We start from the raw sequence: 24,559 nt of genomic DNA, 5'->3' as shown, positions 1-24,559 counted from the left end.
CAATCACAGCAAGTGCTACCCAGGTGCTGAACCAGAAAGAAAAGAGCCGAAAGGCTGCTGCCAGCAGACATAGTCAGCATTTGAATGAATATACCTAGTAGACACCCTACTAATTATTGAGTTCAGCTCAGTGGTGGGATTCCAAAATTTTAGCAACAGGTTTTCTAACTTCTCTGTAATACAAAACCTATACACTTACTAAAATGTAGAAACAGGTTATTAAATTTTAAGTGCTATCATGGCCACCGAGTTTTGAAGCATGTAAAAAAAAACGGCTATCGCCTATTGCATCACTCACTACAGATTTTCAAAATGCCTCTGGAAGCAATATTAGCTCAAGAATAGTGTAGCTTCCATGGCCAAGAAGCTGTACACAAGCCTCATATAAACAAATGAAATTTTAAGCTGGAGTGGAGTAAAGAATCCAACCACAGGGCTCTGGAGCAGTTTGGAACATGTTCTCTGAAGCGATGAAACATGCGTCATTATCTGGCTGTCTGATGAAAGAATTTGGGTGTGGAGGGTATCAGAAGAATGGTACTTACCCAAATGCATAGTGCCTACTTTAAGTTTGGTGGAGGAGGTATAATAGTTTAGGGCTGATTTTCAGGGTTAGTTCCAATAAAGGGTAATCTTAATGATACAGGATACAAAAAACATTTTAGAAAATTCGGTACTTCTAACTTTTAGGAAATAGTTTGGAGAAGGACCTTTCCTGACCCTGGCACAAAGCTAGGTCCATTAAACTTACATTCTTGCAGTTCAAATAAAGATACCAAGAGAATGAAGAAAATTTGATAATAGGAGTAAATTTGAAAGTTGCTTAAAACTGCATGCTCTATCTGAATCACGAAAGAAAAAAATTGGATTCAGTGTCCCTTTAAGTTTACATTTTAATATATATCAACCATCTTTCCTAATGATTTTAATAGTTTAAAGTATATTTCATTTTTAATAAATCAGATGAGAAATTTGTATTAAAATTTTATTACAGATCAGTAAAAAAAAAAAAAAGGTGTCTTAAGTTTCTAAAATCAGTGCCAATTAATATTTTAGGACACATGTTCATTCATAAATGCTGAAGAATTTTGACTCTCCACACCTGTTTCAAAACTAAAACAGGGTGTGCCCTTATGCTATTGCATGAACAAACATTTGATGCAGAACCAGTAAATACTAACAGATTAAGCACATTTGAAATTTTGAAGAGCCAGAGATATGTATAAACCTACTTCTGTATGCTTACACTGTAATTCAGCCCGACATATTCCATGATGCATAATTTGAGTCTGCTCCAACAATTTTGCTAGTAGAAGGAAAACTGTCAACAGAATCATGGTGGCTAACAAAAGGTAAAGTGTTCCAGCTGGGCACTATGGCTCTCTGTGGCATGAAAAGCTTTGGCATTGAGCTCCCGTTAGTCATCAAGACATTAATGAACAGCATGGCGAAATCATTGGGTGTTATAACAACAGCTGTTGTGAAAGTCACATGTTTCTATGAGCCATTAACATCTAAGGGTCTTGGAACCTACTACGCTATTCTGTACCAGTATTTAAGTTTAGCACCAAATTTATTAAATCAGAAACAACAAGTAATAATACAAATGATGTATTATTATTCCAAGACCCTTATTATTATTATTAATATAGTGTCCTTCTCAGAAAGAGCTGTGCTAAGGACATTTGATCTTTACCACATACAAATACAATACGAATACATCATTGAAACTTATTTGAAAAGGTTTTGCATTTTTTTCAATCAGTATTTTATATATATATATATATATATATATATATATATATATATATATATATATATATATATATATACACATACACACTGTATATATATATTTTATTTTATGTATGTATATACGTTTGTATCAGTTGTAAGGTTGTAAAAGAACATTTAGAAATTAATTTAAATAAAAACAAAACTATATACTGTAGTTCTTTAAAAACACATTTGAATGCTTTACTAATATAGTTGCCAAAAATATACACATAGAATATTAACAAAACAATGGCTTTAACTAAGACAGACATAAGCAAGAATGACATGAACATAAATCACACACAAAGTTAATTTATAAGAGATATGTTCCATGTAAAATTGTTCCTCACCAACATATGATAAACCTGAAAAATTAATATTCTCAGAGCTTTCTCCGTGTGGGACTTTTATATCTATAATTTGCTTAGATTATTATGTCATTTAAATTCACTAACTACTTGCTTCTCACATCAAACTTTTATTTGATCATGTTAATTTTTTTATTTTATTTTTTATTTGTGCACCTTTAGCAGGAATATTGTCTATGGGACAAAACTAAGTCCCATAGTCTAAGGCTTTATGTTGAAAAATTGAAATAAATCAGTTCATCTTTTGCTTTAATTTTAGGCCGTGAATAGCAGCATACAGAAACTACAATGAGAAGTCAGTCGATACCCTAGAGTAGATTTGCCTAAAATGTAACAGGTGCCATTTTGCTGGAGAATATAGAGACATGCAGATAAAATGTGAGTGCCTCAAAACTAGTATTCCAAAACACAACTGAGCCCACTGCCTACCATACAAGTGTTAAATCTAATATTAGAATTTGGTCTCTTTGTCTTAGGGTATCATTTATAAACTACATATTGATAGATCATACTACAGCAGAATATATCCTGCTGTAGTCTGATGTAAGGAGTGAGTGAATGGGGGGTGGCTGTGAAAGAGATAAAGATTTGACAAAGAACAATTAACATTGTTCTATGATAGAAGATAAGACTACTTCTGGATGGTACAAGGAAGTACTCCTTGACATTTGTTTCTACAATTAAATGCTTATATGGAACAAATGTTAATTTTGCCATTTCAAATTTTAAATACAAGAAAAAAGTGAAATTAACATATGAATGTTGAGTCATATACAATAAGCATCAACATTTGAATACACATTTGAATGCTTATTTTCAGTGTAAGTCTAGGAGAACCAACATTCTAATGCTAATTTTGCCATTTTCAGCGATCATTTTTAAGTTTCAAAATAGCAAATTGAAAATGACATTGCACATAACATGTTGCTTTGTTCCATCTAAAAGGGGTATTTAGCTTTTTAGGCATAGAGAACACCTTACACCTTACTTCATAAGAAGATAATTTCCTTGTCCAATATTGTCACAATGAGGAAGAACCTCTAATCATTCCTCATTCTAAGCAAGACACCTTTTTTTATATGGTGACTTCACGCACAATGAGAAAGTGCTGCACTCTCAATGCTTCTGGTGCAGAGATGGAGGTTTTGCCTCCATACTATTTACAGGGATTAAGGGATTAAATAACCTTGTTTGAAATAATAATTTTGCATTTTAAAAGGGTTAAAGGACCCTCTAATATGAATGCAATCACTGTAAAATGGCACTTATTTGCACATCAATGCACAAGAAGCAGCACTTAGTTCATATATCCTACTAAGAAGTGACCAAGTGAGAGATGGGGATTACCTGTCCCATTACCATTGGAAAACTATGGTAACAAAAATGGCAAACATCTAAGTCTATCTATTGTATGGATGGGGAGGATGGCAGCTCCAAAGTAGCCCATCTTCTATAGACAGCACACACAACATGCACATAAAACCCCCCACATATAAAGCTGGGCAGTGTATATATATATTTATTTTAAATGAATGGTCCCAAGCCCCTCTAGGTATCAGACAATCACCTGCCTACTAGAAAGCAGTGATCAAGTGATCCCCATGGCAAAAGCAACAACTTGAAAGAACCATAATCATATGAAGTAAAGTTATAGGGGTCTCTCACTCTTTTAAATGAGGGGTCTTGTTCCAGCTCCCAAGCAGCTGTCTTTTTTTGTGGCAAATACCTCACAGCATTGGCTTTGTTTGCCGGCCTGGTAACTCTAGATAAGCAGAAGATAAAAAAGTTAAAGGAGTACCGTGATGGAAGTAAAATATTGGTTTATTGGTGTCAAATTGAAGAACACAGGGTATCCCTAACCCAAGGGTAAAATACAGATTAAAAAAACCTCAAGCTGACGCGTTTTGGCTTGCGCCTTACTCTTAGTCCTCTATAAAATCAATGATATTAACTGTGGTTAAAGCATACTGTCTCCCTGCCTATTGGATAATGGGTTTACACACCTTGCTAGCTTTACCCAATTCGGCTCATTCTATGCTGTAAACAGTATTCACTCTCTACTGGTCAAAAACACCCTTAAAAAAAAAAGTGTCACAAACGTGTTGCATTAGCTGCTAAATAAATAAATAAAAAAAGACACTGACACCACAGAGTGGATAATCTATCTAGTTAATGCAATGAAAAACTTGTGTCCCTCCGTTGCAGAATTAAAGTTTCTCACATTAAACACTGAGTGTAATATCAAAACTTAAACCGTGGGGTGGGCTTAAATAAGGGTGAGGAGTGGGTTAAGGTTAAGGGAAAACAATCCAAAGTGCCCTAGGAGAGAAATGACATATCACGGGAACACTGCTAGTGTATCAATCTCTCAAGCCTACTCGTTCCTAGTATCTAAACCCAAAACTCCATCTCTATCACAGCTGCAGCTAGGTCTGGAGCGCCTCACTATACACATCTCTGTATTTCTGTAATTCAAGACCGACTACCCAATTCACACCAGTGTTGCTCACCAGTTATCTTGTGTTTGCATCTTCCAACCTATAGTATTCTCCTGTGCTTACTGGGGGATATGTCCTGGGCTAGAGATTGAAACTTAAAACCCTTTTTACTATTTTTGGGCTGCAAATCAAACCTATACATATGTGTGTCATGATTTACCAAAAAATTATTAAGTCAAATTCAGATTTCAGACCCTCTGGTCCTCAACCTAAATATCCAGAAGGTCCCCCTTTCTCCTAGTTTACTGGTCCTATCCTCCCCTCCCCTTTGTGGACGTACCTTTTCTATGATTTTCCATTTATAGGATCTCACATCTCTCTGGTGAAGAACCGAGAAATGGTTAATCAGAGGGGCAGTTAAGGTGCCGGCCCTAATGTCTGCTAAATGTTCTTTAATCCTGACTCTAGCCTCCCGAGTCGTGGGCCCAACATATTGAAGGGCACATTGGGTACACGTGATCAGGTACACAACATAAGTGAACCGAAAATTATGACAGACATTTTTGGAAAAAGTATAATAACATTACTAATAATCTGAACGTAATAAATCAAAAGAAAATATTATATTTGTAAAGTTGTTCATTAGATGGAAATGGCATAGCATTAAATACACACATGTTCAAACTGTTTGACATAATTAAAGGGACAGTCCTATACCAGAATTTAGACATGTGCATGGCGAAAAAATTCGGTTCAGATCGATTCGGATTTTTTGAATTTCGGTTCGGATTGATTCGAATTCGGAAAAATTTGAATCAATTAGTTTCGGATTTATTCGGATTCGAATAAATTCAGCCGGATTTGGTTCGAAAATTCGGAATTTCGGTAAGTGTTAGGTGGGATGTGCTGTGTATTAGACTAGTATTATGTACTGTATATGAGGTGTAACCCATAGCAGAGTGATATAACCTAATTGATACAAGGTAATCACAGAAATAAAAAGTATACTAATATAACCATGTTGGTTATGCAAAACTGGGGAATGGGTAATGAAGGCATTATCTATCTTTTTAAACAATAACATTTTTGGAGTAGACTGTCCTTTTAAAGCCATGTTTCTTACATGCATGCACAGCACAAGCTGCTTTTAACTCCAAATAATTTAATTAGCAAAAGTCTACACATAACCATTATAATTATTATTGTAGATCCAGTGTCACTAACAGAAACTGAAAGGCAAATGTTCTTTGAACAAAAAGCAACTGTAAGCATATATTTTAGGCTATGTAATTTATGTTGATTTCCCTAACAACCAGTTAAGGGAATTTCATGCCCCCGTTTCCTAGCTGGTTGTGTTTACCATGGCAACGATCATCACATGATAAGAATGTTAATTTCACAGATGCAGCAATATCTCATTTGCAATCTTTTAACGTGTATGGCCTTTTCACACTGAATGGCAATAAAGTGTTTCCTAAAATATCAGAAAAGCAGCCTCTGATCTTATAAAAGCATCTAATTCCATTTTGGCTCTGTCATTTGTAACTGTTAAACTATTTGCTTTGAAAAGCTCAAACCAGCATTTTCTCAAGAGTAAAACTTTTAAAAAAACATTAATGGGATGTTGGAATAGCATTTCAATGCACTGCACAAGAACAGGTAGTTTATTTAGGCAAATAACACAGTCTGAAGCCTCTACTCTTGTTTTTGTCTTTTTTTTTTTATTTTAAAAAGAGCACCCTCCCATAGATAACATTAAAGGGACAGTCAACACCAAAATTTTTGTTATTTAAAAAGATAGATAATACCTTTATTACCCATTCCCCAGTTTTGCATAACCAACGTTTTACCTCTGTGATTACCTTGTATCTAAGCCTCTGCAAACTGCCCCTTTATTTCAGTTCTTTTGACAGACTTGCATTTTAGCCAATCAGTGCTTACTCCTAGGTAACTTCATGTGCGTGAGCTCAATGTTATCTATATGATACACATGACCTAACGCCCTCTAGTAATGAAAACCGGTCAAAATGCATTCAGATAAGAGGCGACCTTCAAGGTCTAAGAAACTAGCATATGAGCCTATCTAGGTTTAGCTTTCAACTAAGAATACCAAAAGAACAAAGCAAAATTGGTGGTTTTTTAAAATGACATGTCCTATTTGAATCATGAAAGTTTATTTTGGACTTAACTGTCCCTTTAACGTGCATGCGCACTGGCTCTATTGGTAGTGGTACAATGAACTTCATGACAGAACGTAAAATGACAGTTTCAGTTGCATGCTCAGTTTAAACAGTATAGCTCAGCCAATACAGATTCTAAATAGCTATATTTTCCAAAAGACTAGAAACAGAAAAACAGTGCTCAATATGGGGGTCAGATAATTAGAGGCTGTAGATTCTCTAAGTAATAAATAATAGTTGTACTAATAAATACAGGTACAAAACCCTTAAACCAAACTGTTTGGGACCAGAAAAGTTTTGGATTTTGGATTCCAGAATATTTGTATATTTGCATCTGTAAAAAAAGGACAGATTGGAGAGAAGACCGGACCAAGTGTAAACATAATCTTATGTAATTTAGGCAATATTTGCATGACATAATATAGCTTATACTTGCAACCTAAAGGTAGTTTTACATATTTTATAATACTTTTGTATAAAATTTTAGAAAGAAAATAAAAACAGAATTTATGCTTACCTGATAAATTACTTTCTCCAACGGTGTGTCCGGTCCACGGCGTCATCCTTACTTGTGGGATATTCTCTTCCCCAACAGGAAATGGCAAAGAGTCCCAGCAAAGCTGGTCACATGATCCCTCCTAGGCTCCGCCCACCCCAGTCATTCGACCGACGGACAGGAGGAAATATATATAGGAGAAACCATATGATACCGTGGTGACTGTAGTTAGAGAAAATAATTCATCAGACCTGATTAAAAAACCAGGGCGGGCCGTGGACCGGACACACCGTTGGATAAATTAATTTATCAGGTAAGCATAAATTCTGTTTTCTCCAACTTTGGTGTGTCCGGTCCACGGCGTCATCCTTACTTGTGGGAACCAATACCAAAGCTTTAGGACACGGATGAAGGGAGGGAGCAAATCAGGTCACCTAAATGGAAGGCACCACGGCTTGCAAAACCTTTCTCCCAAAAATAGCCTCCGAAGAAGCAAAAGTATCAAATTTGTAAAATTTGGCAAAAGTGTGCAGTGAAGACCAAGTCGCTGCCTTACATATCTGGTCAACAGAAGCCTCGTTCTTGAAGGCCCATGTGGAAGCCACAGCCCTAGTGGAGTGAGCTGTGATTCTTTCAGGAGGCTGCCGTCCGGCAGTCTCATAAGCCAATCGGATAATGCTTTTAAGCCAAAAGGAAAGAGAGGTAGAAGTCGCTTTTTGACCTCTCCTTTTACCAGAATAAACAACAAACAAGGAAGATGTTTGTCTGAAATCTTTAGTAGCCTCTAAATAGAATTTTAGAGCACGGACTACGTCCAAATTGTGTAATAAACGTTCCTTCTTTGAAACTGGATTCGGACACAAAGAAGGTACAACTATCTCCTGGTTAATATTTTTGTTGGAAACAACTTTCGGAAGAAAACCAGGCTTAGTACGCAAAACCACCTTATCTGCATGGAACACCAGATAGGGCGGAGAACACTGCAGAGCAGATAACTCTGAAACTCTTCTAGCAGAAGAAATTGCAACCAAAAACAAAACTTTCCAAGATAATAACTTAATATCTACGGAATGTAAGGGTTCAAACGGAACCCCTTGAAGAACTGAAAGAACTAGATTTAGACTCCAGGGAGGAGTCAAAGGTCTGTAAACAGGCTTGATCCTAAACAGAGCCTGAACAAATGCTTGAACATCTGGCACAGCTGCCAGTCTTTTGTGAAGTAAAACAGATAAAGCAGAGATCTGTCCCTTCAGAGAACTTGCAGATAATCCTTTCTCCAAACCTTCTTGTAGAAAGGATAGAATCTTAGGAATTTTTATCTTGTTCCATGGGAATCCTTTAGATTCACACCAACAGATATATTTTTTCCATATTTTATGGTAAATTTTTCTAGTTACAGGCTTTCTAGCCTGAATCAGAGTATCTATTACAGAATCTGAAAACCCACGCTTTGATAAAATCAAGCGTTCAATCTCCAAGCCGTCAGTTGGAGGGAAACCAGATTCGGATGTTTGAATGGACCCTGAACAAGAAGGTCCTGTCTCAAAGGTAGCTTCCATGGTGGAGCCGATGACATATTCACCAGGTCTGCATACCAAGTCCTGCGTGGCCACGCAGGAGCTATCAAGATCACAGAGGCCCTCTCCTGATTGATCCTGGCTACCAGCCTGGGGATGAGAGGAAACGGTTGGAATACATAAGCTAGGTTGAAGGTCCAAGGTGCTACTAGTGCATCTACTAGGGTCGCCTTGGGATCCCTGGATCTGGACCCGTAGCAAGGAACCTTGAAGTTCTGACGAGACGCCATCAGATCCATGTCTGGAATGCCCCATAATTGAGTTATTTGGGCAAAGATTTCCGGATGGAGTTCCCACTCCCCCGGATGGAATGTCTGACGACTCAGAAAATCCGCTTCCCAATTTTCCACTCCTGGGATGTGGATCGCAGACAAGTGGCAGGAGTGATCCTCCGCCCATTGAATTATCTTGGTCACTTCTTTCATCGCCAGGGAAGTCCTTGTTCCCCCCTGATGATTGATATATGCAACGGTCGTCATGTTGTCTGACTGAAACCTTATGAATTTGGCCTTTGCTAGTTGAGGCCAAGCTCTGAGAGCATTGAATATCGCTCTCAGTTCCAGAATGTTTATCGGGAGAAGAGACTCTTCCCGAGACCATAGACCCTGAGCTTTCAGGGATTCCCAGACCGCGCCCCTGCCCACTAGGCTGGCGTCGGTCGTGACAATGACCCACTCTGGTCTGCGGAAGCTCATTCCCTGTGACAGATTGTCCAAGGTCAGCCACCAACGGAGTGAATCTCTGGTCTTTTGATCTACTTGAATCGTTGGAGACAAGTCTGTATAATCCCCATTCCACTGTCTGAGCATGCACAGTTGTAATGGTCTTAGATGAATTCGTGCAAAAGGAACTATGTCCATTGTTGCAACCATCAATCCTATTACTTCCATGCACTGCACTATGGAAGGACGAGGAACAGAATTAAGTACTTGACAAGAGCTTAGAAGTTTTGATTTTCTGACCTCTGTCAGAAAAATCCTAATTTCTAAGGAATCTATTATTGTTCCCAAGAAGGGAACTCTTGTTGACGGGGACAGAGAACTTTTTTCTTTGTTCACCTTCCATCCGTGAGATCTGAGAAAGGCTAGGACGATGTCCATATGAGCCTTTGCTTTTGACAGGGACGACGCTTGAATCAGGATGTCGTCCAAGTAAGGTACTACTGCAATGCCCCTTGGTCTTATAACCGCTAGAAGGGACCCTAGAACCTTTGTGAAAATCCTTGGAGCAGTGGCTAATCCAAATGGAAGTGCCACAAACTGGTAATGCTTGTCCAGAAAAGCGAACCTTAGGAACTGATGATGTTCCTTGTGGATAGGAATATGTAGGTACGCATCCTTTAAATCCACGGTAGTCATAAATTGATTTTCCTGGATAGTAGGTAGGATCGTTTGAATAGTTTCCATTTTGAACGATGGTACCCTGAGAAATTTGTTTAGGATCTTTAGATCCAAAATTGGTCTGAATGTTCCCTCTTTTTTGGGAACTATGAACAGATTGGAATAAAATCCCATTCCTTGTTCTCTTATTGGAACTGGATGTATCACTCCCATCTTTAACAGGTCTTCTACACAATGTAAGAATGCCTGTCTCTTTATTTGGTTTGAAGATAATTGAGACCTGTGGAACCTTCCCCTTGGGGGTAGTTCCTTGAATTCCAGGAGATAACCTTGAGAAACTATTTCTAGCGCCCAAGGATCCTGAACATCTCTTGCCCAAGCCTGAGCAAAGAGAGAAAGTCTGCCCCCCACTAGATCCGGTCCCGGATCGGGGACTATCAATTCATGCTGTTTTGGTAGCAGTGGTAGGCTTCTTGGCCTGCTTACCCTTGTTCCAGCCTTGCATTGGTTTCCAGGCTGGTTTGGGTTGTGAAGTATTACCCTCTTGCTTAGAGGATACAGAATTAGAGACTGGTCCGTTTCTGCGAAAGGGACGAAAATTAGGCTTATTATTAGCCTTAAAAGACCTATCCTGTGGGAGGGCGTGGCCCTTTCCCCCAGTGATGTCTGAAATAATCTCTTTCAAATCAGGTCCAAATAATGTTTTACCTTTGAAAGGAATGTTAAGCAATTTTGTCTTGGAAGACACATCCGCTGACCAAGACTTTAGCCAAAGCACTCTGCGCGCCACGACAGCAAACTCTGAATTTTTCGCCGCTAATCTAGCTAATTGCAAAGCGGCATCTAAAACAAAAGAGTTAGCCAATTTAAGTGCTTGAACTCTGTCCATAACCTCCTCATACGAAGATTCTTTACTGAGCGATTTTTCTAGTTCCTCGAACCAGAAACACGCTGCCGTAGTGACAGGAACAATGCATGAAATTGGTTGTAGAAGGTAACCTTGTTGTACAAAAATCTTTTTAAGCAAACCCTCTAATTTCTTATCCATAGGATCTTTGAAAGCACAACTATCTTCGATAGGAATAGTAGTGCATTTGTTTAGAGTAGAAACCGCCCCCTCGACCTTGGGGACTGTCTGCCATAAGTCCTTTCTGGGGTCGACTATAGGAAATAATTTCTTAAATATAGGGGGGGGGGACAAAAGGTATGCCGGGCCTTTCCCACTCTTTATTTACTATGTCCGCCACCCGCTTGGGTATAGGAAAAGCGTCGGGGGGCACCGGAACCTCTAGGAACTTGTCCATCTTACATAATTTCTCTGGAATGACCAAATTGTCACAATCATCCAGAGTAGATAACACCTCCTTAAGCAGTGCGCGGAGATGTTCTAATTTAAATTTAAATGTCACAACATCAGGTTCAGCTTGATGAGAAATTTTTCCTGAATCTGAAATTTCTCCATCAGACAAAACCTCCCTCATGGCCCCTTGAGATTGGTGTGAAGGTATGTCAGAACAGTTATCATCAGCGTCCTCTTGCTCTTCAGTGTTTAAAACAGAGCAATCGCGCTTTCTCTGATAAGTAGGCATTTTGGATAAAAGATTTGCTATGGAGTTATCCATTACAGCCGTTAATTGTTGCATGGTAATAAGTATTGGCGCACTAGATGTACTAGGGGCCTCCTGTGTGGGCATAACTGGTGTAGACACAGTAGGGGATGATGTAGTATCATGTTTACTCCCCTCATTTGAGGAATCATCTTGGGCAATATCATTATCTGTTGCATTACTGTCCTTACTTTGTTTGGACACTATGGCACAATTATCACATAAATTTAAATGGGGAGACACATTGGCTTTCATACATATAGAACATAGCTTATCTGATGGTACAGACATGTTAAACAGGCTTAAACTTGTCAACAAAGCACAAAAAAACGTTTTAAAATAAAACCGTTACTGTCACTTTAAATTTCAAACTGAAAACACTTTATTACTGAATATGTGAAAAAGTATGAAGGAATTGTTCAAAATTCACCAAAATTTCACCACAGTGTCTTAAAGCATTAAAAGTATTGCACGCCAAATTTCAGAGCTTTAACCCTTAAATTAACGGAACCGGAGCCGTTTTTACATTTAACCCCTATACAGTCCCAGAATGAGGCTCTGTCTATAACTAGAAAGGCCCCCATCTGAAAAAGGTGTCCAACAAAGTGCCTGCCGTTTTTCTAAACGTTCCCCAAGATTATAATACCAATAATTAGTTAGAATCTGCATAATATGCCTAGTAAAGCAATTGTTTTAGCCTAGAAAAATGTCTACCAGTTTTTAAGCCCTTTTTGAAGCCCTTTATTCTTTTATGTTTAACTAAGAAAATGGCTTACCGGTCCCCATGAGGGGAAATGACAGCCTTCCAGCATTACATGGTCTTGTTAGAAATATGGCTAGTCATACCTTAAGCAGAAAAGACTGCTAACTGTTTCCCCCAACTGAAGTTACTTCATCTCAACAGTCCTGTGTGGAAACAGCAATCGATTTTAGTTACTGTCTGCTAAAATCATCTTCCTCTTACAAACAGAAATCTTCATCCTTTTCTGTTTCAGAGTAAATAGTACATACCAGTACTATTTTAAAATAACAAACACTTGATAGAAGAATAAAACTACATTTAAACACCAAAAAACTCCGTGGAGATGTTGCCTGTGCAACGGCAAAGAGAATGACTGGGGTGGGCGGAGCCTAGGAGGGATCATGTGACCAGCCTTGCTGGGACTCTGCCATTTCCTGTTGGGGAAGAGAATATCCCACAAGTAAAGATGACGCCGTGGACCGGACACACCAATGTTGGAGAAAGTATTCCATTTGAATAAGTTAAAGGGACAGGGCATGCAATTTTAAACAACTTTCCAATTTACTTTATCATCAAATTTGCTTTGTTCTCTTGGTATTCTTTGTTGAAAACTAAATCTAGGTAGGCTCATATACTAACTTCTAAGCCCTTTGACAGTTTTCCCAGCTAGACAGCACTAGTTCATGTGTACCATATAGATACCACTGTGCTCATTCCAGTGGAGTTATTTATGAGCCAGCACTACAATGCAAGTCTGTTGAAAGAACTGAAAAAAGGGGGCAGTCTGCAGAGGTTTAGATACAATGTCATCACATAGGTAAAAAGTATATTAATATAACTGTTGGTTATGCAAAACTGGGTAATGGGTAATTAAGGGATTATCTATATTTTTAAGCCATAAATTCTGGAGGGGACTGTCCCTTTAACCCAACTGCCATGTTCTTCAATAAAATGTTTGGAAATTTTAGAACTGGAATCCAACCTCTTAATATCTGAAATGTTCTCTGACCCTAAATACCTTCACATGTCGTACAACCCACATATTGCAGATGACATAGTGAACACCATGCTAAATAAACTAGATAAATTGTACGATAGTTGACATCTTATTTCAAACCTCTTACATGTTACATATGATTTAAAAGGTGCATCCAAATCTACATGGGTACATGCCTTGTTAGAGGAGTTATTACATTTGTACATGCCCCAAAACATCAGCCATGAGCTCTCTTTGCTAGGGACTCTTCAACCTGTTGGGAAACACAATATTATCTTGAGTTGAACCCCTTCTAAAAGAGAATCTGCAGCCTTTCTGTACCAAATCCCTTAGATGATCATTAGCTGTCAAAAGCAAAAAAAAATTCTAAAAAAGGGACAGTCAAGTAAAAACTAACTTTCGTATTTCAGATAGGGCATACAATTTAAAACAACTTTCCCATTTACTTTTATCATCTAATTTGCTTTGTTCTCTTGGAATTCTTTGTTGAATGCTAAACCTAGGTTGGTTCATATGCTAATTTCTAAGCCTTTGAAGGCCTCCTCTTATCTCTGTGCATTTTGACAGTTTTTCACAGCTAGACACTGTTAGATCATGTGTGTCATATAGGTAACATTGTGTTCACTCCCGTAGAGTTATTTATGAGTCAGCACTGACTGGCAAAAATGCATGGCTGTGAAAAATACTGAGATAAGGGGGCAGTCTGCAGAGGCTTAGATGCAAGGTAATCACAGAGGTAAAAAGTATGTTAATATAACTGTGTTGGTTATGCAAAACTAGTGAATGGGTAATAAAGGGATTATCTATCTTTTTAAATAAAAAACATGGTGTAGACTGTCCCTTTAATCATTTTGCAGATCTGCAGGAACTGTAGAGAATAGTGTGTCTCTTCTGTTCTCGGTTTTCCTCTGCTGCTTCTTGAGCAACACACTTTTGTGCATTGTATCCACCTCACTTTTGGCTTTAGCAATGTCCCCATAGGCCTAGTATTTCAGATTTTTAAATTGGCTCTACCAGGGGGTCAGATGGGTTCAATTTGATTATTATCTAATTCATTTTTGGGAATGAAGTTTCAGATCAGTCAGATATGTATGGGCTCAAGTTTGATTTGAAATTAGTAAACAAGATGATCCGTAAACTCTATTCATCCCTGCTCATATCATGAGGACATATTTTTATTACAGGTATTGTACATGTAAACAGATTATCACAATAGCCTTAATAACGTAGAACCATTTTTGAAACTATGAAAATGGATCTAATTGTATAAGACATGGCTTTGCATTTAGCCACTTATGTCACACTTAATTTAAAGCGACACTGAACCCACATTTTATCTTTCGTGATTCAGATAGAGCATGCAATTTTAAGCAACTTTCTAATTTACTCATATTATCCATTTTTCTTTGTTCACTTGCTATCTTTATTTGAAAAATAAGGCATCTAAGCCTGGTTCAAGACTCTGGACAGCACTTTTTTATTGGTGGATGAATTTATCCACCAATCAGCAAGAACAACCCAGTTTGTTCACCAAAAATGGTCCGGCATCTAAACTTACATTCTTGCATTTCAAATAAAGATACCAAGAGAATGAAGAAAATTTGATAATATGAGTAAATTAGAAAGTTGCTTAAAATTTCATGCTCTATCTGAATCACGAAATAAAAAATGTGGGTTCAGTGTCCCTTTAAGCTGTTATTTTCATATATGTCAGCCATATACATTATTTGTAATATTGCTTTATACATTAGCATCTACCAATATTTTCCTACATTATACAAAAAGGCTGATCATTTTGTACCATTCATATAAATGTGTCTTTATATTTATAAACACACAACTGTTTGAATTTAATAGATCTCTACAAATATGCTCATTCTCTATTCTGCTAGCATATGGGGCAGTTGAAGAAATTTATACAGGCAATTACAAAGGGGCAACCAAGTTTAACTAGTTATATCAAGAACATTAAGAGGCTGTCAAATAAAATAATCCACTAACAAATTCAATTACACCTTATGTTCCAAAGGAAATTCAGTCATATTAGATTCCCTTTAATGGCCCTATTTAAATGATATGCAAAAAAAAGCAAATTTCAGAAGCCGAGAGATCAAATATGATTATAATTTAGGTAGTTGAATGCTCTGCTTCTGAAGGGGAATGAAACACCCATTGTATAAGCTATATTGTTAATCAGTGCACAGATTCAAGAGAAAACGAAGATCCTTTAGCATAGTTAAGAATGTAAATCAGCTTTGTCAACTGATATTACTGAAAATTACATTTAAAAAATGATTTTTATGTCTTGCAACACAATGTATATTTGTTCTGCAATAGTACAGCAGATTTAAAGGGCTATGAAACCCAAACATTTTTTTTTCATGATTCAGATAGAAGTGAATTGGAAAGTTGTTTAAAATTGTATGCTCTATTATATTTGTTTCTTAATTCTTTTGGTGTCTTGACAGATGCGCATGTGATATTTTCTAGTCAGCTTTTACCTATATGCTACATCACTCTCCTGTGTTGTTTATATGTCCCTTTAAGAAACACAAAATTATACAACTTCAAATGGGTGTGTGTTTTCTAATTAACCTAATTATTCTTTGTTGTTTCAAGATAATAACATCATCAACAAAGTATAATGTGATCTTTAGAGACTAAAGACTCCTTTCTTAAAGAAAAAAAAAACAGTTTGTGCTTAAACATGTATTTTAGTTTAGTAGTTTAGCCAAGGCTGTAAGTGCTAGCAAAACCTGGACACAAATAGCAAAATGAAGAACTACACATCCAATTTTGGCTTGAATTGCTGGACAGTTCAGAGCTATATTTACACCTCTGGCAATTTCATAACTTTTAAAATTGTAAAGGAGCAGCCAAGCTACCAATCATAATACTGCAAAAGGATGAAGCAATCAATACAAATAATTGCTAATGCTGCTGTAAAGCGCTATATTTGAAAGATTACAAATATTTCTTATGCAATAATACTCTTAATCTTATTTTGAAAAGCGTGAGAAATAATGGGAGGTCACCATGCATAAGGGGTGTATTTCAGCCTAGGCTGGCTAGGCCAATGCATTCAACAGCAGATTGGACAGGGCAGCATTTTTGTATCCCCTTGTATCCTGCCTGGGTCAGGGCTGAGAAGGAAACATTTTGTCACTGAGGTGTGTCCATTACAAACACACAGAATACTTATATGGTTTTTATTTGCTTTAATGGTGCATATGCATTCTAATAAAAGAATAAGAGTAATATGCATGTTTTGTTTTTGGGGTTTTTTAAACAGGGAAAATAAAAGGTACTTAACAATATGGCAGGATGACAACCATAATAAAAGAACACGCTTGGCGCTGCTCCAGGGATCAGACCATGTGACCCATCCTCCACTATGGCCTGAACCAAGTGAGAACACTTACTGGAGTGCAGGCATAGTTGCGGTGAGTGAACTGCTCATATAACCATAATAAGAAATAGTCTTTTGTGCCTTGATATAATTTTTAAAATAATATCAATTACGTTTTTTTTAATTATTTAATACACTATTTTTGTGTGAAATGAATTGTCTTCTTTTTATAACCATAATAAAAGGCCACAAATAGGAGTGGTGGGGGGGGGCAACAAAATTTAAAGTGCCTAGAGTAGCACAAACTGTAAATATGGCCCTGCAATTGTAAAGGCAACTTTTTCTATTAGTAACTGTATGTACCTAAACACCTTTTCTAGCAGTCATTCTTATAAATCCGAGCAATACACAAATGTATATGCTCACAGAAATTAAATTCTAGTTAGTAAATTACTTGTTATCTGTCTTATACTGATGTAATCTTTCAAAACAGGGCTCCTAAAAAAAAAAAAAAAAAAAGGGAAATTGTGGATATAAATAAAATGATAGTTTAAACACTCAATAAAACAATTAGTTTAAATGTATTCATATATATTTAGTTTACATAAGCAATCAATTAATTAAAACTGACAGACACTAAATACATTTTATAAGCTTGTTATTGGGGCTATTTCCTACCTCCCTTTAGTCATGAGTGCCAACATGCTGCAAACTAGTTGCATTCCAGTACTGACCACCAATGGTCCCTCTAATTAGTTTGAGCAGTGTTCACAAAATGTTGGCCTGTGCAATTTTCGCCCAAGTGAATAAAATGTGTTTGCACATTAACCCCTTAATGACCGAGGACGTGCAGGGTACGTCCTCAAAAAAAAGGCAGTTAACGCCTGAGGACGTACCCTGCACGTCCTCGGTGTGGAAAGCAGCTGGAAGCGATCCTGCTCGCTTCCAGCTGCTTTCCGGTTATTGCAGTGATGCCTCGATATCGAGGCATCACTGCAATAACCATTTTTAGCCACTCTGTGGCCCTCTCTGCATTTTTAGCCACTCTGTGGCCCTCTCTGCACCAGGCATTAACGGCTACGTTCGTTGGTGGGTGGGAGCCGGTGTGGGAGGTGGGTGGCGGCCATCGATGGCCTTTGTGATGCGGAGGGGGGCGGGATCGGGGGCGGGGACGACCGGGGGGACGCGCACGGACGCGCGCACGTGCACGGGGAGGCCGGGCGTGCACGGGGAGGGAGCGGGTGGGAACCACTACGCTACAGAAAGTTTTTTGTTAGAAGTGGGGATCAAAGGGGTTAATATATTTATTTGGTGATCGGTTTGGCTGGTGGGGTATTGGACTGTGGGGGGGAAGCTACACTACAGAAACAAATAAAAAAAAATAATAAAAAAAAAACATTTTTATTTGCAAACTGGGTACTGGCAGACAGCTGCCAGTACCCAAAATGGCCCCAATAAGGCAGAGGGGGAGGGTTAGGGAGCTATTTTGGGGGGATCAGGGAGGTTGGGGGCTAAGGGGGGACCCTACATAGCAGCATATGTAAATATGCTAAAAAAAAATATTTTTTTTAATACCTTTTATTTTAGTACTGGCAGACTTTCTGCCAGTACTTAAGATGGCGGGGACAATTATGGGGTGGGGGAGGGAAGAGAGCTGTTTGGGAGGGATCAGGGGGTGGGATGTGTCAGGTGGGAGTCTGATCTCTACACTAAAGCTAAAATTAACCCTGCAAGCTCCCTACAAACTACCTAATTAACCCCTTCACTGCTGGCCATAATACACATGTGATGCGCAGCAGCATTTAGCGGCCTTATAATTACCAAAAAGCAACGCCAAAGCCATATATGTCTGCTATTTCTGAACAAAGGGGATCCCAGAGAAGCATTTAAAACCATTTGTGCCATAATTGCACAAGCTGTTTGTAAATAATTTTAGTGAGAAACCTAAAGTTTGAAAAAGTGAACAATTTTTTTTTATTTGATTGCTTTTGGCGGTGAAATGGTGGCATGAAATATACCAAAATGGGCCTAGATCAATACTTGGGGTTGTCTACTACACTACACTAGAGCTAAAATTAACCCTAGAAGCTCCCTACATGCTCCCTAATTAACCCATTCACTGCTGGGCATAATACACGTGTGGTGCGCAGTGGCATTTAGCAGCCTTCTAATTACCAAAAAGCAAAGCCAAAGCCATATATGTCTGCTATTTATGAACAAAGGGGATCCCAGAGAAGCATTTACAACCATTTATTCCATAATTTCATGAGTTGTTTGTAAATAATTTCAGTGAGAAACCTAAAGTTTGTGAAAAAATTTGTGAAAAAGTAAATACATTTTTTTATTTGATCGCATTCGGCGGTGAAATGGTGGCATGAAATATACCAAAATGGGCCTAGTTCAATACTTTGGGATGTCTTCTAAAAAAAAATATATACATGTCAATGGATATTCAGAGATTCCTGAAAGATATTAGTGTCCCAATGTAACTAGCGCTAATTTTGAAAAAAAGTGGTTTGGAAATGGCAAAGTGCTACTTGTATTTATGGCCCTATAACTTGCAAAAAAAGCAAAGAACATGTAAACATTGGGTATTTCTAAACTCAGGACAAAATTTAGAAACTATTTAGCATGGGTGTTTTTTGGTGCTTGTAGATGTGTAACAGATTTTGGGGGTCAAAGTTAGAAAAAGTGTGTTTTTTTCCATTTTTTCCTCATATTTTATAATATTTTTTATAGTAAATTATAAGATATGATGAAAATAATGGTATCTTTTGAAAGTCCATTTAATGGCGAGAAAAACGGTATATAATATGTGTGAGTACAGTAAATGAGTAAGAGGAAAATTACAGCTAAACACAAACACCGCAAAAATGTAAAAATAGCCTTGGTCCCAAACGGACAGAAAATGGAAAAGTGCTGTGGTCATTAAGGGGTTAAGGGGTGTTGCAGAGCCTATGAAATGTGGTAAAGGTTAGTAAACAGCTCTGTCATGAAAGCATCACACAAGCATAGATATTATATTCTGTTGTTCTCTATTTAAATGAAGCAGGAACACACAGTCTCTCCCCCACAAATATGGTCTCCCCCACTCACTCTTATACACACACTGTCTCCCATCTCTCACACACTCTCCCACTCATTTACACACCCACTCCCACCCTACACTCCCAGACACACAAACAAGAGGATGAAGAGACATGCTCAACCTGGAAGCAACCTCTTTTAACCTAATATGTGCTTTTCGCACAGGATTTTTTTTTTTTACAGTAAATCTGTTTGATCCCATCTAAAAAGGAAAAGCCCTAAAACATCAGGCAATCTCCAAAATCATTTAAATGGACACTAAACCCAAAAAAATCTCTCATGATTGAACAAGAGAATACAATTTTAAACAACATTCCAATTTACTTCTATCTAATTTGCTTTAGATATCCTTTGTTGAAGAAATAGCAATGCACAGGGGTGAGCCAATCACACAAGGCATCTATGTGCAGCAACCAATCAGCAGCTACTGATCCTATCTAGATATGCTTTTCAGCAAAGTATATTCAAGAGAATGAAGCTCCACATGTGGCAACATTATAACAGAAAAGTTAAAAATGTATCCTATCCTATGAAAATGTCAGTAGGGCTGCTTATTAAAAAACTATTTACTATGTCACCATTTGTATGCCTACATATGTTAAAGCCATGGGATGCTAAGATAATGCCTAAGATTATCTAGAACACTGGTACCAGGGTGATGGACAACTGGCAGAGGATATCCAGTAAACATCTGTATAGGTGTTATGATAACAGAGGATGTTTTATAGAAGAAGTTCTTAGAACTAGATAGTTGCTCGTTAAAGAAAAACTATAAAAAGAGATAAAAAAAAAAGAATAAACTCCTATTACTGTATTATATAGGTGCATAATTATCAGATTGCTATGCAGTTACACATAATTAGGAAGGCTGTAAATTGAAATAATTGTGAATACAACATACAAGCAACCTGCAATCAAGTTGTATCATAGACAAAATGGTTTTATCCACTGCTCTAAACAATAACTGCCTAGTATGTAGTTTGTTTTGCCATTTTGCAACAGTTTGAAAGAAATCTAGGTTACAGAATTTTCTTGTTCTAGTGGGACAAGCACAAATATTACACAAAAGCAAGTTATTTGATAGCAAAAGTAAATATAAATAATAACCATCATCATTATCAATATTTTTATATATAATTTTTATTGTGATTATTTTATTATATTGCTATAATTATTATTATTCAGAATTACATTTTATATCACAATATCAAAGTATGTCTCATATTCCTTTAAAATGTTATACTCAAATGAATGGCAGTTTAAAGTAAAATAATTAACTTAAAAAACAAAACAAAACAAAAACCCATATCTGCTCCCCAAAATTGTTCATCTAAACAGACTAAACTATGTTGTATACTGTATAATAAAATAAAAACAATTATATAATAGTGCAACTTATTATTTATTTGCAGCACAAATGGGTTACAAGAGGATGTCTCCAAGGCTCTAATTAATGAGACATAGTCCTTAGAGAAAGAACTGCCACACAATTCATTATATTTTCGACAAACAGGCTTCTAAACAATATAACTATAAAAGGCCATACAATTGCAAAAAGAAAAAAATGCTTTAATGTATTAGTTATATGCAAGCAATTGTCCGCACCAGAACAACAATGCTGGACACATCTGATGAGCCAATGACAAGAGGCATATGTGTGTAACCACCAATCACCAGCTACCTCCCATTAGTTTGATCACCTGACCTCATCTGGTGGATACACTCCAACACCTTTGCAACAGTGATTTCACTCTATGATGGTTTCTAAACATCACTAAGATTACTTCAACATACTTCGAACCTCATACATAAAGTGAGGATAAGTGAGGATATAGTGGAAACCCTAACAAAAAGAGGAACTATTATCCAGAGGACAGATCAAGGGATATATCCATCACATGACCAGAAGGACAGGCCACAACCTTTGACACATTAGCCACAACCATTGACAAAACAACCTTGTACTTATCAGAGATTGAACTCAAAGCGGTAAGACCGCTTCATACTACCATAGATGGTGTGACTAGAGTACATTATTTCCAGATACATCGTACTGCTACCAAAATAGGAAGTAGCCCCTTTTTTAGATATCACATTTAGCAACAATATTGCAAAATACTTGAATAAGGATTTTACACTTTTGTTTCCTTTAATAGCAGCTGAGTCTGTATTTTAGTTTATCTAGGATTGTACATAGCTTCAAAATTATTTTATTAGAATCATCATTAAACAGCAGCAGCAGACACCAGTGTCATGTTTTATTCATTATATATATATATATATATATATATATATATATATATATATATATATATATACATAAATACTGTATATATATATATATATATATATATATATATATATATATATATATATATATATATATATATATATATATATATATATATACACACACACACACAAGACAATTTCCAGCTCAGCCCACCAAAGGTTAACAGCCTGGGTGCAAAAATAAAGGCATATATAGAAAAAGAGATGCACTCGCAGGACTTCCACAAAAACCTTTAATATAGGAAACCCGAAACGTTCCTATATTAAAGGTTTTGTAGAAGTCCTGCGAGTGCATCTCTTTATATATATATATATATATATATATATATATATATATATATATATATATATATATATATATATATATATATATATATATATATATATATATATATATATATAATTAAGTAATAAATACAGGCATATTTTGATAACCAATGTTGGAACCTTTATTATAAGAGTCATATCAAGCGGATATCAAAAGAACAAAAGTAAATTTGAAAACAGAAGTAAATTGAAAAGTTTATAAAAATGATATGCTCTGAACCATGAAAGTTATATATGTAATTCTTCTGGTATTTGAAGAAAAGGAAATTATTAACTGACAAGAAGACAATGTGTATTATCAGTGGTGCAAAATATGTTCTCTTTAATCTGCCAAGAATGTACACTAAGCTCTCTGAAAGAAAAGGTATTCTCTAGTTCAGACCATTCAAACCGTGAACACAAGTAAAATGCTGATAGCCACATTTTAAATTACATTTGGAGTCATCAATTCCAATGGTTGAATCTCAGATTTCAACAATACACTTTCTAAAACATGGCTAATCCTATTTAGAGGCTTCATATTTTTAATTGGAAATAATAACACATGCTTTGTAAAGAAATACCTATTATGTGAAGTTTTACATCTGTAAAGAATTATTCACTTTTTCACTTTAATAGGCAATTAGGTTTGGTGCAATGCAGCACAAACCATGATGTTTCTTGCAAAATGAAACAAGCATTTCCAAAAAAGTTGTAATTTTAAGGTACTCATTCCAGTGTTCCAACAATTGAGCAAACTGAAAGCTGTGTCCTTAAAGGGTTAAAGACATTGTTTCGTTTCGTATCGTATGATAAAGCCAGTGCCAAAATATACTCTTCATAATGTCTTCCACTGAGATAAATTAATCGTTCTTGACTTTAATACACAATGTGCTGTGAGTAAAGCCTTGTCAAGTCTCTGTCACTATCCCTCCCCTGTATCTCCTGCAGTAGGAGGAATGATATGCATGCAGTAATGAGAGGGGGGGGTGAATAACCGTGTATTGGTATGGACAGGACTGTCCGGGATTCTTTTCAGCTGTAAGAACACTTTACTTTATTCTGTCACTTGGAGATGTCAGGAGTGAAGACTACACATCTCTATGCAATCATTTTTAATGGAAATGTAATAGACAGTTATCTAATGTGAACATCACATTCAGGTATTTCAAGTCTGTTTCATTATGAAAAATCAGTCTAAAAATGTAACCTTTCAGATGAAATGAATAAAATGGTAATTGAATCTCTGAAGCAGTAAATTTAGGCCAACACTTACAGGCAAATCAAAGGAACAGTAAAATCTAAAAAAATAAAAAAGTAATAATGCATAAAATATAATAATTCATTGTAAACACTTAAGTTTAATTTGGTTTGACCTTGTCAGATAATGATTATTTCAAATTGTTTCTGTTCCTTGGTTGTTTGTAGGACTTTACTTCTAAAAAAGAAATACAATGATAGAATATAAATCACCTGGACCTATGACTACACAGATATAACTACTGAATACTGCACTTCATGGATCCAGTAAAATATTAAAGGACTACACCACACTATTTTATTCTTCAGTACACTGTAAAAAATGTCTGTGAAATTAACTGTAAAATGCTGTAAAATCATGACATCAAAATTGTGTAAATTTAAAAACAATAAAACTATGTTAAATTTACTGACATATTCTGAAAATACTAAAAAATGCAATTGTACATCCAGAACCAAACACAACTGTTAATTTTACAGTAAGAATATATTAAAATAATCATATTTGTAGAATTTACAGAATATAGTAGTTTAAACAGAGAAAACAGAGAAAACACTAATACCTAAAGCAAAACAGTTAAAATTACAAGCTGACAGTGTTAAAATTTTTGTTAGGCAGATTTTTATATGTATACAGTAAGAATGTGTAAAAGTACAGTACAATTATGTTAATATGAAGGGTTTCAAAATCCAGTCGTGTGTTTAGAATTGGGCAGGCCTAACAATGTACTGTATCAGTAAACT

At 36.5% G+C, this 24,559-nt stretch overlaps 1 protein-coding gene across 2 annotated transcripts in view; it reads right to left on the bottom strand.

Annotated features, from left to right (window-relative positions):
- PPP2R2B (protein phosphatase 2 regulatory subunit Bbeta) overlaps positions 1-24,559 on the bottom strand; it is a 641,033-nt gene that overhangs the window by 56,942 nt on the left and 559,532 nt on the right. The window lies entirely within an intron of this gene.

The sequence above is a fragment of the Bombina bombina genome, chromosome 6 (genome assembly GCF_027579735.1).
Source record: "Bombina bombina isolate aBomBom1 chromosome 6, aBomBom1.pri, whole genome shotgun sequence".
In the NCBI taxonomy this organism is placed as follows: Eukaryota; Metazoa; Chordata; class Amphibia; order Anura; family Bombinatoridae; genus Bombina; species Bombina bombina.
This window is presented reverse-complemented; position numbering and strand designations above follow the sequence as displayed.